We start from the raw sequence: 16,151 nt of genomic DNA on the forward strand, positions 1-16,151 counted from the left end.
AGGCAGGCAGTGCAAGTTTAAGAAGGAATGGAAAGAAGATCCCCAGTTCAGGGACTGGCTAGGAGAAGCATCAGGAGATGCGCAAAGGGCATATTGCAAGTTTTGCAGGAAATCCTTTGATGTCGGTAACATGGGTCTCTCCGCACTCAAGAGTCATGAACGAGGACAAGGCCATGTAAAAATTGCTACACAAATGAAAAAGGAGACGAAAATTACACATTTTCTCAGGGAAATTACTTCTGAAGACAGAGGACAGGAAATTTGCAGACAATCTAGCAAAGACCTACAAGCAACCACTGTAGATGTTGAAAGTGGCAATCAGGAAAGCACAGCTTTTCAAGTATCCAATACAGATGAAGAGGCAACATGCTCAGGCCCACAAAGCAACTCAACACTGTCAAAGTTTTTTTCGAGCCAAGCTGTGCTTGAAGCCGAGATTCGTTGGGTAATCAAAATGGTCAGGTCACACTACTCATTCAACTCCAGCTCTGATGTGTCAGTCATTTTTAATCAAATGTTCCCAGACAGTGATATTGCCAAACGGTTTTCATGTGGTGCAACAAAATCTGCTTACCTTTTATCCTTTGGATTGTGCCCATATTTCAAAGAGAAGTTGATTAAAGATGTCAGGAAGGCAAAATGCTATGTAGTGTCATTTGACGAATGCTTGAATAAAGTGACCCAGATGGAGCAGATGGATATAATTGTCCGTTACTGGTGTGATCGTGAAGAGAAAGTAGCTGTGCGCTATTTTGATTCAGAGTTTATGGGACATACTCAGGCAGAGAAGCTTTTGGAGAAAATTAAGAAAACCCTCTCACCACTTGATCCCAATAAGCTCCTACAAATCTCAATGGATGGCCCTATGGTCAATTGGAAATTCCTAAAGATGTTCCAAGAAGACAAAAGCCAATCAGACCCTTCTGCATCAAAGTTGCTGCATTTGGGAAGCTGTGCTTTGCATGTTGTGCATGGAAGCTTTCAAAGTGGAGAGAAAGAAACAGGTTGGAAGGTGGGAGATGTACTGAGGGCTCTTTGGCAGTTGTTTCATGACTCCCCGGCCAGACGCGCGGATTTTATTGAGATGACTAAAACATCAGCATTTCCTTTAAAGTTCTGTGCTCATCGATGGGTAGAAGACTTGGCAGTTGCAGAGAGAGCAATCGAAATTTGGCCCGCAGTGCAGATGTACATCAACAGCCATAGGAAACTTCCGAAAAGTAAAGTTCCATCATCAGCATCATACTGCACAGTAAAGGAGGCGACTGCAGATCCTCTTTTTGTAGCTAAGCTCCATTTTTTTGTATTTGTTGCTAGACAGCTGAAGCCATTTTTGGAAAAATTCCAGACAGACGCTCCAATGGTTCCTTTTTTAGCAAAGGAGCTCCAGTCAACCATAAGAGGCTTGCTATCAAGCTATATCAAAAGGGAAGAACTGGAAAAGTTAAAGACACCTCTCCAACTGCTAAAACTAGATCCACAAGACAAAGCAAACTATGTACCACTTAAACAGCTTGACACTGGATTTGGTACGAAGCAAGCTTTAGAAAAGGCATCTGAAAACCTCCAGGACCATCCTCTAAAAATTCAGCAGTTTAAGAAAGAATGTATCTCCTTCCTTTCCATGACTTGCAAGAAAATGATGGAGAGAAGTCCCTTAATGTTCCCAGTTGTGCGGCACCTGAGCTCCCTTGACCCTGTGGCCATGGTTGCAAACGGAGAAAGTTCAAGAGAAATGTTTCAGAAACTCTTACAAAATTTGCTTAATGCTGGTTGGTACACTGCACCTCAGTGTGATGAGATTCTTGCACAGTACAAAACATTTTCAATAGACATCAACACACACCATAAAGCAGAATTCCAACATTTTGCTTACACTTCCAGGCTGGACAAGTTTCTTGGAAATCTTATCAGTGGCAGACCAGAATATACAGCCTTGTGGGACCTGATTAAACATCTGCTTACACTATCTCATGGACAAGGGGCAGTGGAACGAGGATATTCTATCAACAAAGATATGCTTGTTGAAAACCTTAAAGAGAGGTCTCTGGTAGCACTGCGCATGGTCCAGGATGCAATGGCTGAACACCCACTGGATGAAGTCCTGCCAAGAGATCTCATACTACACTGCAAAGGAGCAAGGATGAGATATGTACAGTACTTGGAGGATGAAAAGAAAAAGAAAGTCGAAACTGCCAATGAGAGGAAAAGAAAAGAGCTGCAGCAAGAAATTGCAAATGTCAATGCAAAAAGACAAAAAATAATGCATAGCATAGAAACCATGCAAAAAGAGGCAGATGAAATGGCAGTCAGGGCAGAGAGAAAGCATGACTTCACCTTACTGTCAAAATCAAATGCCTATCGAAAAAGTGTCACAGAGAAAAGTGAGGAGTTAGCAGCTCTAGAACAAAGTTTGAAAAACATGCAAGAGAGTTTAAAGCAACTACACTAAAAAGTTCAAAAGGATACTGTTCATTGGAGCTTAATGCAGTGAATGTTTTGGACAAATTAAATGTTGTTTATTCCGTTTGGGAATGCTTCTGCAGTTATTTTTCATAATGCTGTTTTTTTTTTGTTTTTTTTTGAGAATGCAGTTGGGGAAGAGGGAAGGGAAAGTTTAACAAGAAGGGCCTCGGCAGTCGTTATAATGTGTTCATTATAATAAAGTGAAGAGTTTAACTTCAGAAGCTCTGTGTGTGTGTGTGTATCTGGTGTTTTTCTAATTTTATAGTTAAGTAATAGCCATAAAGTGTACGTTGTTTTAAAGACTTCTGGAGAGAAGAACAACTTTAGGCCGTGAATCTGTGATCCTTGTCTTTTTTTCCTAAATTTGAAATGTCCTGGAAAAGTCCTGGAAAATGATCTCTGAAAAAGAGTGGGAACCCTGAATACAGTTTTCCTGCTTCTAAGCACTTGGCTCCATTTGTTCTACCATGTCAGAGTTACTGGAGCATGGGTGCAGTTCAGTTCAGAGATTTCAGATGCAGAATAGTTAGAAGAGTGATGGTAATTTTAGAGTAAAATATGTTTGGTTTGATTCTTGTTTTTTTTTTTTTTTTAAATGAATAATGAATATTACTGTTATTTACCTCTTTACACTACCAGAATGAATTTGATTTAATCAAAATGCAATTAGTTCAGCTTAATTCAATTCTGGTGCCTCCTGTAAAGTAACAGGAAAGAGCCTGGGGTGATCAGCAAAAGCAGTACACTCCTCCATGTAGTTTGCCAAATGGTTATGCCACTCCTCCCCATGATTCTCCTTTAGCTGTTTAGTCAGTCTGGTGGGGCTATTTCCAACTGTCCTCTCTCTCATTAGGCATTTGACACGAATGTCTCATGCATACCTTTTAAGCACAATTAAGATATGGTAAGATACACTTGAGATTTTGCTACAATTACTTATCTGGAATATACACATAAACGATTATATACACATAAATGTTATATTCTTAACCAATTGGTAAAACTAAAAAAAAAATCAAGTAAGATTTTGTATCATATGTGTAGATTATGTCTTACTTGTATGTCAAGATCATGTGGGGCAAGCCAAGCTGATTCAAAACAGTCTGGCTTTTGGAAATATAATTCATACGACAGACAGTACATGAGTGACTTTTATTGAGGACATAAACAATCAACTGCTTCCCACAGACAGGAAAATACAACCTGGCCTTCCACTGGTGGTAGGGCATCCACACAAAAAGCATGTGTGTGATGAAACGGCTCGGTGTGGGAGCCTGGTGGTAGATAAGGGAGGGGATTGGAGGCTCATATCAGAGTTTTAAGTCTGGTCAAAGTCTGCCATCGTGAAAGACTGTAGAAGCAATCCACCTCTAATCCTGTATGGGAATGGTTTTCCTTATTTCAAACGGCGAAAAGAAATGGACTCATCACCAGGAGCTAGAGTAACAGTAGCTGGCACACCAGTGGGAGCAACAGAGGTACTTGGTTCTCCCTTAGGTAAACAAGAATGTTTCAGATGGTATGTTAACGATGCAAATTTGTGTCAATCTTGCATATATAACATTTAAAAAATGCATCCTACAAATATACACATGCCATAAAGGTGCTATGTAGGGAAAATAAGAACTCACAGGCTGGCTCTCATAGACACTGAAGATGGTCTGGCTGACACAGACTCTGAAGGAGAAGGGCTGGGTCTCAAAGTACTGGCTGTCACAGAGAAAGAAGGACCAGCACTTTCAGTAGGAGGAAGCAGACAAGGGCTGGTTAGGGCAAGGTAGGGGCAGCACCGGACATGGAGTCTGGCTGATAACTGGTTCCCTAAAAGTTTTTTCCCTAAAAAAATGTCAAAACTTGAAGAAGGCTTTGAATTAGATACCTTGGGAAGATGGAATCCACAAAGACAACGTGGTACACCCCCAAAAAGCAATGTCTGTCTGCTGGACTGCGTTGGACATTTACTTATCTGTAACAGTACAAAAAAAAAACTGCGTTAGGTGGCAAGCAATCTATAGATAACACAGTATGTTTTTATGTCTTTTCTATATGTACCCTCTGAAAGAAGTCATTCCACTTCTGACGAGGAGCAGGTCTGTTCCCAGCTTCAGAAGGCCACACACCTGTGCTGGCAAACCGCCGCATTCAGCACATCCACTCCTCATCCCCTGTGGTCTTATGAGATTTTCGGAGGCTTGGACATTTTGTGGACCCCACAGAAGACTCTAGTAGAAAACCTGTTGAAAACCAACAAATTCTACAGTTAATATTTTAAAACAGCCTGGGTTTCATTCAATATCCTTTTTTGAAGCTCAATTTTGTTTGGTCGTCTTTCCCCCGGCTTGCCCACTGTAGGTTCTGAACAGTGTCTATGGAGAAAATAGGCAGCATAATAAATATAACAAAGTTAAATTCAGCATGTTATATTGAAAATAATTTTCATGAAATAAAAACGAACAGTAACATGCAATGGTAAAAATTCCCAGCCCTCCTGGACTGTAAATCGTACTATCTAATATTTATTATGATGCAAAACAATTGTTAAAGATTGAACAAAAGTTAACAGATAAATACACAATAAATTACCGCCTGCTGATAACAAAAAGAGACATTGATTTAAACATAAAACAGCTTTTACCTGGCACAGTAACAAGCCTTTAAAATAAATGAAAGCACACACCTAAATACAAGATAAAGCATTTAAAAAAAACGCTAAACAGATGGATCAATGCACACATTAAAATATAAAATATAGTGCTCCAAAAGTTATGAAAATACCAAAACATGATATAACACTCCAAAACCTACTAAACTAGGGAAAAATATGATGAAAAAAATTAAATGAAAAAATGAAAAAAAAAAAATATCTTAAACCTTACGCAGCAACACTATATATATATATATTAGTAAATACACTTGAATTACACAATACTTGGCAAGCACGATTTTATTGGCATGCCCATCTAAAGCCATAGGCGGGTTCCTCGTTTCCTCGAGTACGAGCGCAATTGGCAGGGAAAGATGGAAACATCACCTCTTCGTGAAAAGACTCGATTAGCGCACTGTCTATCTTTGTCGTCCATCTTTGTGGTGGAAGTATTGGCCCGTCCATCTTTGCACCTCAGGGATTGGGGAGAACAATGGAGAAAAATGGAATAGACCGATTTGATTTGCTGAGAAAGATGGAGAAAGATGAAAATTGGAGATTGGCTGGCCGAACCAGTCCGCCTGAGCTAAAAAGGTACTGATGACAGACTGCGGCTGAAACAGTACAGTGCATTTGACTTGACAGGCACGAAATGTACATCACACCTTAACAGCACGAAAGCCTTATTGCACAAAAGGACAAGATGAATGCAATTAGCCACTGCAAGGGTTGAATGGGGACAATGACACCGTGCCCTTTAGCTGTCAAAAGCCACAGCCTGCAGAGCGGACCCTAGGACATCATACATGCAAAGTCACCCCCACTTTGACCCAATTCAAGAAGAAAAAGACCTGAAGCTTGGCTGCTGGTTGAAGCATTTGGAGTCACCATGCAGGCTCCAGTACATCCTCCTGGTAAATTCCAGACCAATGGGCTTCTGCACACGATTGCTTGGTGCATGAAGGACAGAGCACCAAATGCATAGCACACCTTAACAGCACGAAAGCCTTATTGCACAAAAGGACAAGATGAATGCAATGCAATTAGCCTCCCTCTGCAAGGCTTTGCAACGGGGACAGTGAGACCATACCCTTTAGCTTTCAAAAACCACCACTTGCTGAGAGCCCAGAGAACATGCCCTCACTTTTGTTTTTCCGTAAACTGCTTCATTGGAGATGCTGGGGCTTGAACCCAGGACCTCATACATGCAAAGCATGCGCTCTACCACTGAGCTACATCCCCTCGTAGAAACCCGCAAAAGACTGAGAATTCTGGCACATTGCTTGCTCCAGCATTTAACAATTTCCCACTTGGCCACCGTGCCTGAGCTAAGAATGTGCTGATGACACACAACCGTAGTGATCAAGAAACAAATAAGCTGCGGCTGTATCTGCGCGTCCACTATCTGAAGAGATGCCTGGGATCTAAATACTGTAACAATCTGAAATTTAAAAGTCTGAGATGTAACCCAGAAGGTCCCACTGAGCCACATCCCCTCAAACTCCTTGACATGCACAGTTTAAGAAAATTTTAAGCACAACAATGCTGACACTGCTCAAAGGTGCTCCGAACCAAAGGATCACCCCAACTTTGAGCCAAATCAAAGAGGGACAGGAACTGGTGCTTGGCTACTGGTAGAAGCATTTGGGCTCAGACAGTTCTCACCACTGTGGCTCATGAAGTTCCTCCTGGTAAACTCCAGAGCAATAGGCTGCTCCAGACATGATTCTTTGCTGCATAATGGACAGAGCAACAAATGCATAGTGCACATTAACAGCATAAAAGCCTTATTGCACAAAAGCGGAAGATGAATGCAAATAGCCTCTGCAAGGCTTCAATGGGGACTGTGACACCCATTCCCTTTAGCTTTGAAAAAAAACCACCACCTGCAGAGAGTCTGGAGAACATGCCCTCACTTTTCTTTTTCTGTAAATTCATCCAGTGGAGATGCTGGGGCTTGAACCCAGGACCTCATACATGCAAAGCATGCGCTCTACCACTGAGCTACATCCCCTGTGCCGCAAAGTCTATAATCACGATCAAACAGAGAGCAAATGCACGCTTACAAGAGCAACATCGTCCTACTTGGCCACCATGCCTGAGCTAAGAAAGCGCTGATGACAGACAACAATAGAGATGAAGAAACAAATAAGCTGCAGCTGTAACAGTGCGTACACTATCTGCAGACATGCCTCAGATCTCAATACTGTAACATTCTGAAATGGAAAAGTCGGAGATGTAACCCAGAAGGTCCCGCTGAGCTACATCCCCTCAAACTCCGTGACAGGCACAGTTATAGAAGATTTTTAGGCCAAGAACGTTGACACTGCTCAAAGGTGCTCCGATACAAAGGATCACCCCGTCCTTGACCCAATTCAAGAAGTAAAAGACCTGGCGCTTGGCTGCTGGTTGAAGCGTTTCGACTCAGACATTTCTCACCATGCAGGCTCCAGTACTTCCTCCTGGTAAATTCCGGAGCAATGGGCTTCTGCACACATGATTTGATGCTGCATGATGAACGGAGCAACAAAAGCACAGCACACCTTAATAGCATGAAAGCATTATTGCACAAAAGCACAAGATGAATGCATTTATCATCTGCAAAGCATGAATGGGGACGGTGACACCGTGCCCTATAGCTTTCAAAAACCACCATCTGCAGAGAGTCCAGAGAACATGCCCAAACTATTGTTTTTCTTTAAATTTCTTCAATGGAGATGCTGGGGCTTGAACCCAGGACCTCATACATGCGAAGCATGCGCTCTACCACTGAGCTACATCCCCTAGAAAGAAAGGGTGAAGACTGGGTATTCTGGCACATTGTTTGCTCCAGCATTTACCAGCATGAAAAGCCTTATTGCAAATAATCAAACAAACAAATAAGCTGCGTCTGTAACGGCACATACACTATCTGCAGAGCTGCCTGGGATCTCAATACTGTAATATTCTGATATGGAAAAGTCTGAGATGTAACCCAGAAGGTCCCACTGAGCTAGATCCCCTAAAAACTCCTTGACAGATTTTAAGCAAAAGAATGTTGACACTGCTCAAAGGTGCTCCGAACCAAAGGATCACCCCGACTTTGACCCAAATCAAAGAGGGACAAGACCTAGTGCTTGGCTGCCGGTCAAAGCGTTTGAGCTTCTGCACACATGATTTTTTGCTGAGTGATGGACAGACGTGAGCTGAGCGTATGCTCCTGCTTTGTAACCCCTATTCAATACGACAGAATTATATGAGCCGATTTGTCGCAAAGACATCAGCAGAAGCACCTCCCACTATAGTAAGACGTTTTTGACAATAAACAACATGCAAAGTAGGCATGAATGCAGGTCTTGTAATTTTGCTCGCAACACACATTTTTTTTACAACTGACTTACCTGGCCCAATCTGATCCAAAGGCAGGAGCGTGACACGTCCCAGCTTCAAGACAGTTTTAAAAATCAACATCACGAAGAGCTGACATGAGGGACAGTAACATCAATAAATCTTTTATGCAGCAAAAAGTGCTAGCTCGAATGCTTGACCCTGTGGTGTGCGCTTAATTAAGAAAACACTGCAAGGCATGAATGGGGATTGAACCCATGATCTTCGGTTTACGAGACCGACGCCTTTCCACTTGGCCATCATGCCCGAGAACCCAGGAGGGGGTCGTGTTTGGTGACCAAGAAAAGGAAGAAACAGCTTTGGCACAGAAGTAACTGCATCTGTATAGGTATGCTAAGCGCAATGAGACATGCGCAACAGCACAAAACAGCCTTTTGACTTGACAGGCACGAAATGTACATCACACCTTAACAGCACGAAAGCCTTATTGCACAAAAGGACAAGATGAATGCAATTAGCCACTGCAAGGGTTGAATGGGGACAATGACACCGTGCCCTTTAGCTGTCAAAAGCCACAGCCTGCAGAGCGGACCCTAGGACATCATACATGCAAAGTCACCCCCACTTTGACCCAATTCAAGAAGAAAAAGACCTGAAGCTTGGCTGCTGGTTGAAGCATTTGGAGTCACCATGCAGGCTCCAGTACATCCTCCTGGTAAATTCCAGACCAATGGGCTTCTGCACACGATTGCTTGGTGCATGAAGGACAGAGCACCAAATGCATAGCACACCTTAACAGCACGAAAGCCTTATTGCACAAAAGGACAAGATGAATGCAATGCAATTAGCCTCCCTCTGCAAGGCTTTGCAACGGGGACAGTGAGACCATACCCTTTAGCTTTCAAAAACCACCACTTGCTGAGAGCCCAGAGAACATGCCCTCACTTTTGTTTTTCCGTAAACTGCTTCATTGGAGATGCTGGGGCTTGAACCCAGGACCTCATACATGCAAAGCATGCGCTCTACCACTGAGCTACATCCCCTCGTAGAAACCCGCAAAAGACTGAGAATTCTGGCACATTGCTTGCTCCAGCATTTAACAATTTCCCACTTGGCCACCGTGCCTGAGCTAAGAATGTGCTGATGACACACAACCGTAGTGATCAAGAAACAAATAAGCTGCGGCTGTATCTGCGCGTCCACTATCTGAAGAGATGCCTGGGATCTAAATACTGTAACAATCTGAAATTTAAAAGTCTGAGATGTAACCCAGAAGGTCCCACTGAGCCACATCCCCTCAAACTCCTTGACATGCACAGTTTAAGAAAATTTTAAGCACAACAATGCTGACACTGCTCAAAGGTGCTCCGAACCAAAGGATCACCCCAACTTTGAGCCAAATCAAAGAGGGACAGGAACTGGTGCTTGGCTACTGGTAGAAGCATTTGGGCTCAGACAGTTCTCACCACTGTGGCTCATGAAGTTCCTCCTGGTAAACTCCAGAGCAATAGGCTGCTCCAGACATGATTCTTTGCTGCATAATGGACAGAGCAACAAATGCATAGTGCACATTAACAGCATAAAAGCCTTATTGCACAAAAGCGGAAGATGAATGCAAATAGCCTCTGCAAGGCTTCAATGGGGACTGTGACACCCATTCCCTTTAGCTTTGAAAAAAAACCACCACCTGCAGAGAGTCTGGAGAACATGCCCTCACTTTTCTTTTTCTGTAAATTCATTTGGGGGGGGGGAAAAAAATTTTTAAAAAAAAAACCCCCCCTTTTTTTCCCCCCCGGGAAATTTTCCCCCGACCCCCAAAAAAACCCAAAAAAGGGGAAAAAACCCCCTTGCGGGGAAAAAAATTTTAAAAAAAAAAGGGGGAAAAAACCCTTCAAAAAAGGGCCTTTGGCCCAAGGAAAAACCCAAAAAAAAAAAAAAGGGAAAAAAAACCCAAAAGGGGGGAAAAAAATTAAAACCCCCCGGGGGAAAAAACCCCCCCCGGGAAAAGGGAAAGGAGGGGTCCCCCCCGGCCCAATTTCCGAATTTGGGGGGGGCCCCTTTAAATTTTTTAAAAATTTCCCCTTCGGGGAAAAAACCCCCGGAAACCCCCGGGTTTGGGGTTTTTTTTTTTGGAAAAAAAGGGGGGAATCCCCCCCCCTTTTTTTTTGGGGGGGGGCCCCCCCCCTTTTCCCCCCGGTTAAATTTGGGGGGCCCCCCAAAAAAACCCCCCCAAAAAAAAAAGGGGAAAAAAATTTTTTTAAAATTTAAAAAAAGGGGGGTTTGCCCCCTTTTTTTGGGAAAACCCCTTTCCCCCCAAAACCCTGGGGGGGTTTTTTTTTTTTGGGGCCCAATTTTTTTGGGAAAAAGGGAAAAAAGGGCCCCAAAAATTAAAAAAAAAAGGGGGTTTTTTTTAAAATAACCCCCTTTTAAAAAAATTTTTTTTTTTTTAAAAAAAGGGGGTTTTAAAAAGGCCAAAAAAAACCCCAAAAACCCAAAATTTTAAAAAAAATTTTTTTAAAAAACCCAAAAAAAAAAAATTTTGGCCCAAAAAAAGGAAAAAACCCCCGGGGGGGCCCCTTTTTTTAAATTTTAAATTTTTTGGGTCCAAAAAAAGAAAAAGGGGGGTTTTTTTTAAAAAACCCCCCAAAAAAAGGGGGGGGTTTTTAAAGCCACCCCCTTCCCCTTAAAAACCCTTTTTAAAAAAAAAACCCCCAAATTGGGGCGGGCCCAAATTTTTAAAAAAAATTTTTTTTTTAAAAAAAATTTTTTTTTTTTAAAAAAATTTTAACCCCAAAAAAAAAAACCCCCGGGGGGCCCCTTAAAAAAATTTTTAAAAAAATTTTTTGACAAAAAACACTGAAAATGGGCATAAATGGGGTCTTGAAAATTTTCCGAAACAACTTTTTTTTACAATGTTTCCGGGCCCATTGCCAAAAGGGGGCGTGACCCCCCCTCAAGACATTAAAAAAAACCATCCGAAAAACTAGGGACTTAACATCAAAAAATTTTTTTCGAAAAAAGTCAGCTCAATGCTTGACCTGGGTGGCGCTAATTTAAAAACCTGCAAGCAAAAGGGGGATGAACCCCAGATCTTCTTTTCAAACGAGATTTGGGCCCTCATCCCCGAACCCAAGGGTGTTTTTGGGCCCAAGAAAAAAAACATTTTTGGAGGAAAAAATGCTTGTATGGTAGCAAGGAATACAGCCCAGCAAAAAACATTTTTATTTAACCAAAAAAGGGCTACCCTTTAAAACACCAAAGCCTTATTGAAAAAAAAAGATAAATAAATTTTACATGAAAGGGGTTGAGGGGGAAAATGCCCCGGGTTTTTAGCTGAAAAACACAGCTGAAAGGGGGCCCCCTGGGAATCTCAAAAAGCCCCCCCACTTGCCCCAATTTAAAAAAAAAAAAATAAGGTGGTGTTTAAGTTTGAGCAAAAACCCCCCGTACATCTCTGGAAATTTTCCAGCCCAATGGCTTCTGCACACTTTGCTTGGCATAAAGGACAAGGCCCCAAAATATAGCACCTAAACACCAAACCCCTTATGAAAAAAAGGCAAGATAAAATCAATGCATTAGCCCCCTCTCAAGTTTGAAAGGGGCAGGAGCCCTCCCCTTTAGCTTTCAAAAACCCCCCCGCTGGGGCCCCAAGAACCCCTCACTTTTTTTTTTTAAATTTCCGGGGGGGGTTAAAAATTTTCCCCCCTTCAATTTTGGAAAAAAAAACTTTTGGTTGCGCCCAATTTAAAACCCCAGGCCCCCCGTGCCGAAAAAATTCGGCCAAAAAACCGTTAAAAAAAAAAACGGGCGGGGACATTAAAAGGGGGAAAAATACAAATAAATTTAAAAAGGAGAAAAGGCCCCTGACCCAATTTTGACCCTTTTTTAAAAACCAAAAATGGCAGAAAGGTGAACCAAGGTACCCAACTTTGGGCCAAACAAAGAGGGCGGAAATGGTGCTGGAGGGTAAACATTTGGGGCCCAGACATTTTTACCACTGGGGTATATTTTTGGAAAAACCAAAATGGCGCCAACAGTTTTTTTTGGATTGGACAGAGAAAACAAATGAATCACATTAACAGCAAAAAGCCTTTTTGCACAAAAGGAAGATGAATGCAAATGCCCTAAAGGGTTTTAAGGGGGACGGGAACCCCCTTCCCCTTTAGTTTAAAAAAAACCCCCCCTGCAGAGCGGGAAAATGCCCCATTTTTCTTTTTTGAAATTAAGGGGAGAGTGGGTTTGCCCCAGGACCCTTTGAAAAAGGGCTCTACACTGGTAATCCCCTGGCCGCAAATCTTTCAGAAAACAAGAAAAAATCCCCTTAAAAACAAAAGCCTATTGGGGCCCCCACCCTGAGCAGAAACCTTGAAGAAAACAAGGATAAAGAAACAAAAAGCTCAAACCACACTTTGCAACAGTAAATTTCGAAAATTAAATAAAAAGGGGTAACCCAAAAGGTCCCTGGCAACCCCCCCAAACCCCGGACGGAATTTGAATTTTTGCCAAACTTCCTCCCAAAAGTGCCCGAAAAAAGGCCCCCCCGCCCTTGCCCCAATTCAAGAAAAAAGCCCGGGTTTGCGGTTTAAACTTCGCCCCAAACTTTCCACCAGCATGTTTCCTCTTAAAATTGGGAAAGGGTTTCGAAAATTTTTGCGCTTAAAGGGAAAAAAAAGCACAACACTTTGCTAAAATTTTTCCCAAGAAAGTTTTTAACCCCAAAGCTAAGGGGGACGTACATCCTTTTGCTTAAAAAAAATTTGCAAGAGTAAAAAATCCCAAACTATTGTTTTTTCTTTAAATTTCTTCAATGGAGATGCTGGGGCTTGAACCCAGGACCTCATACATGCGAAGCATGCGCTCTACCACTGAGCTACATCCCCTAGAAAGAAAGGGTGAAGACTGGGTATTCTGGCACATTGTTTGCTCCAGCATTTACCAGCATGAAAAGCCTTATTGCAAATAATCAAACAAACAAATAAGCTGCGTCTGTAACGGCACATACACTATCTGCAGAGCTGCCTGGGATCTCAATACTGTAATATTCTGATATGGAAAAGTCTGAGATGTAACCCAGAAGGTCCCACTGAGCTAGATCCCCTAAAAACTCCTTGACAGATTTTAAGCAAAAGAATGTTGACACTGCTCAAAGGTGCTCCGAACCAAAGGATCACCCCGACTTTGACCCAAATCAAAGAGGGACAAGACCTAGTGCTTGGCTGCCGGTCAAAGCGTTTGAGCTTCTGCACACATGATTTTTTGCTGAGTGATGGACAGACGTGAGCTGAGCGTATGCTCCTGCTTTGTAACCCCTATTCAATACGACAGAATTATATGAGCCGATTTGTCGCAAAGACATCAGCAGAAGCACCTCCCACTATAGTAAGACGTTTTTGACAATAAACAACATGCAAAGTAGGCATGAATGCAGGTCTTGTAATTTTGCTCGCAACACACATTTTTTTTACAACTGACTTACCTGGCCCAATCTGATCCAAAGGCAGGAGCGTGACACGTCCCAGCTTCAAGACAGTTTTAAAAATCAACATCACGAAGAGCTGACATGAGGGACAGTAACATCAATAAATCTTTTATGCAGCAAAAAGTGCTAGCTCGAATGCTTGACCCTGTGGTGTGCGCTTAATTAAGAAAACACTGCAAGGCACGAATGGGGATTGAACCCATGATCTTCGGTTTACGAGACCGACGCCTTTCCACTTGGCCATCATGCCCGAGAACCCAGGAGGGGGTCGTGTTTGGTGACCAAGAAAAGGAAGAAACAGCTTTGGCACAGAAGTAACTGCATCTGTATAGGTATGCTAAGCGCAATGAGACATGCGCAACAGCACAAAACAGCCTTTTGACTTGACAGGCACGAAATGTACATCACACCTTAACAGCACGAAAGCCTTATTGCACAAAAGGACAAGATGAATGCAATTAGCCACTGCAAGGGTTGAATGGGGACAATGACACCGTGCCCTTTAGCTGTCAAAAGCCACAGCCTGCAGAGCGGACCCTAGGACATCATACATGCAAAGTCACCCCCACTTTGACCCAATTCAAGAAGAAAAAGACCTGAAGCTTGGCTGCTGGTTGAAGCATTTGGAGTCACCATGCAGGCTCCAGTACATCCTCCTGGTAAATTCCAGACCAATGGGCTTCTGCACACGATTGCTTGGTGCATGAAGGACAGAGCACCAAATGCATAGCACACCTTAACAGCACGAAAGCCTTATTGCACAAAAGGACAAGATGAATGCAATGCAATTAGCCTCCCTCTGCAAGGCTTTGCAACGGGGACAGTGAGACCATACCCTTTAGCTTTCAAAAACCACCACTTGCTGAGAGCCCAGAGAACATGCCCTCACTTTTGTTTTTCCGTAAACTGCTTCATTGGAGATGCTGGGGCTTGAACCCAGGACCTCATACATGCAAAGCATGCGCTCTACCACTGAGCTACATCCCCTTGTAGAAACCCGCAAAAGACTGAGAATTCTGGCACATTGCTTGCTCCAGCATTTAACAATTTCCCACTTGGCCACCGTGCCTGAGCTAAGAATGTGCTGATGACACACAACCGTAGTGATCAAGAAACAAATAAGCTGCGGCTGTATCTGCGCGTCCACTATCTGAAGAGATGCCTGGGATCTAAATACTGTAACAATCTGAAATTTAAAAGTCTGAGATGTAACCCAGAAGGTCCCACTGAGCCACATCCCCTCAAACTCCTTGACATGCACAGTTTAAGAAAATTTTAAGCACAACAATGCTGACACTGCTCAAAGGTGCTCCGAACCAAAGGATCACCCCAACTTTGAGCCAAATCAAAGAGGGACAGGAACTGGTGCTTGGCTACTGGTAGAAGCATTTGGGCTCAGACAGTTCTCACCACTGTGGCTCATGAAGTTCCTCCTGGTAAACTCCAGAGCAATAGGCTGCTCCAGACATGATTCTTTGCTGCATAATGGACAGAGCAACAAATGCATAGTGCACATTAACAGCATAAAAGCCTTATTGCACAAAAGCGGAAGATGAATGCAAATAGCCTCTGCAAGGCTTCAATGGGGACTGTGACACCCATTCCCTTTAGCTTTGAAAAACACCACCTGCAGAACATGCAAAGCATGCGCTCTACCACTGAGCTACATCCCCTGTGCCACAAAGTCTATAATCACGATCAAACAGAGAGCAAATGCACGCTTACAAGAGCAACATCGTCCTACTTGGCTACCATGCCTGAGCTAAGAAAGCGCTGATGACAGACAACAATAGAGATGAAGAAACAAACAAGCTGCAGCTGTAACAGTGCGTACATTATCTGCAGACATGCCTCAGATCTCAATACTGTAACATTCTGAAATGGAAAAGTCGAGAGATGTAACCCAGAAGGTCCCGCTGAGCTACATCCCCTCAAACTCCGTGACAGGCACAGTTATCGAAGATTTTTAGGCCAAGAACGTTGACACTGCTCAAAGGTGCTCCGATACAAAGGATCACCCCGTCCTTGACCCAATTCAAGAAGTAAAAGACCTGGTGCTTGGCTGCTGGTTGAATGGGCTTCTGCACACATGATTTGATGCTGCATGATGAACGAAGCAACAAAAGCACATCACACCTTAATAGCATGAAAGCCTTATTGCACAAAAACACAAGATGAATGTATTTAGCATCTGCAAAGCATGAATGGTGACACCGTGCCCTATAGCTTTCATAA

The 16,151-nt window shown here is 42.9% G+C and overlaps 8 non-coding genes across 8 annotated transcripts; all 8 read right to left on the reverse strand.

Annotated features, from left to right (window-relative positions):
• Window positions 1-6,280: 6,280 nt before the first annotated feature.
• Window positions 6,281-6,352, reverse strand: trnaa-ugc (transfer RNA alanine (anticodon UGC)). The gene has a single exon. It is a non-coding gene; the product is annotated as a tRNA-Ala (tRNA).
• A 700-nt stretch (window positions 6,353-7,052) lies between these two features.
• trnaa-ugc (transfer RNA alanine (anticodon UGC)) lies at window positions 7,053-7,124 on the reverse strand. The gene has a single exon. It is a non-coding gene; the product is annotated as a tRNA-Ala (tRNA).
• A 698-nt stretch (window positions 7,125-7,822) lies between these two features.
• Window positions 7,823-7,894, reverse strand: trnaa-cgc (transfer RNA alanine (anticodon CGC)). The gene has a single exon. It is a non-coding gene; the product is annotated as a tRNA-Ala (tRNA).
• A 777-nt stretch (window positions 7,895-8,671) lies between these two features.
• trnat-cgu (transfer RNA threonine (anticodon CGU)) lies at window positions 8,672-8,743 on the reverse strand. Its single transcript has one exon. It is a non-coding gene; the product is annotated as a tRNA-Thr (tRNA).
• A 665-nt stretch (window positions 8,744-9,408) lies between these two features.
• On the reverse strand, window positions 9,409-9,480 carry trnaa-ugc (transfer RNA alanine (anticodon UGC)). The gene has a single exon. It is a non-coding gene; the product is annotated as a tRNA-Ala (tRNA).
• A 3,765-nt stretch (window positions 9,481-13,245) lies between these two features.
• trnaa-cgc (transfer RNA alanine (anticodon CGC)) lies at window positions 13,246-13,317 on the reverse strand. The gene has a single exon. It is a non-coding gene; the product is annotated as a tRNA-Ala (tRNA).
• Window positions 13,318-14,094: 777 nt separating this feature from the next.
• Window positions 14,095-14,166, reverse strand: trnat-cgu (transfer RNA threonine (anticodon CGU)). Its single transcript has one exon. It is a non-coding gene; the product is annotated as a tRNA-Thr (tRNA).
• A 665-nt stretch (window positions 14,167-14,831) lies between these two features.
• Window positions 14,832-14,903, reverse strand: trnaa-ugc (transfer RNA alanine (anticodon UGC)). The gene has a single exon. It is a non-coding gene; the product is annotated as a tRNA-Ala (tRNA).
• Between the last annotated feature and the right edge of the window lie 1,248 nt (window positions 14,904-16,151).

This window comes from Tachysurus vachellii, chromosome 11, assembly GCF_030014155.1.
Source record: "Tachysurus vachellii isolate PV-2020 chromosome 11, HZAU_Pvac_v1, whole genome shotgun sequence".
Taxonomy (NCBI): Eukaryota; Metazoa; Chordata; class Actinopteri; order Siluriformes; family Bagridae; genus Tachysurus; species Tachysurus vachellii.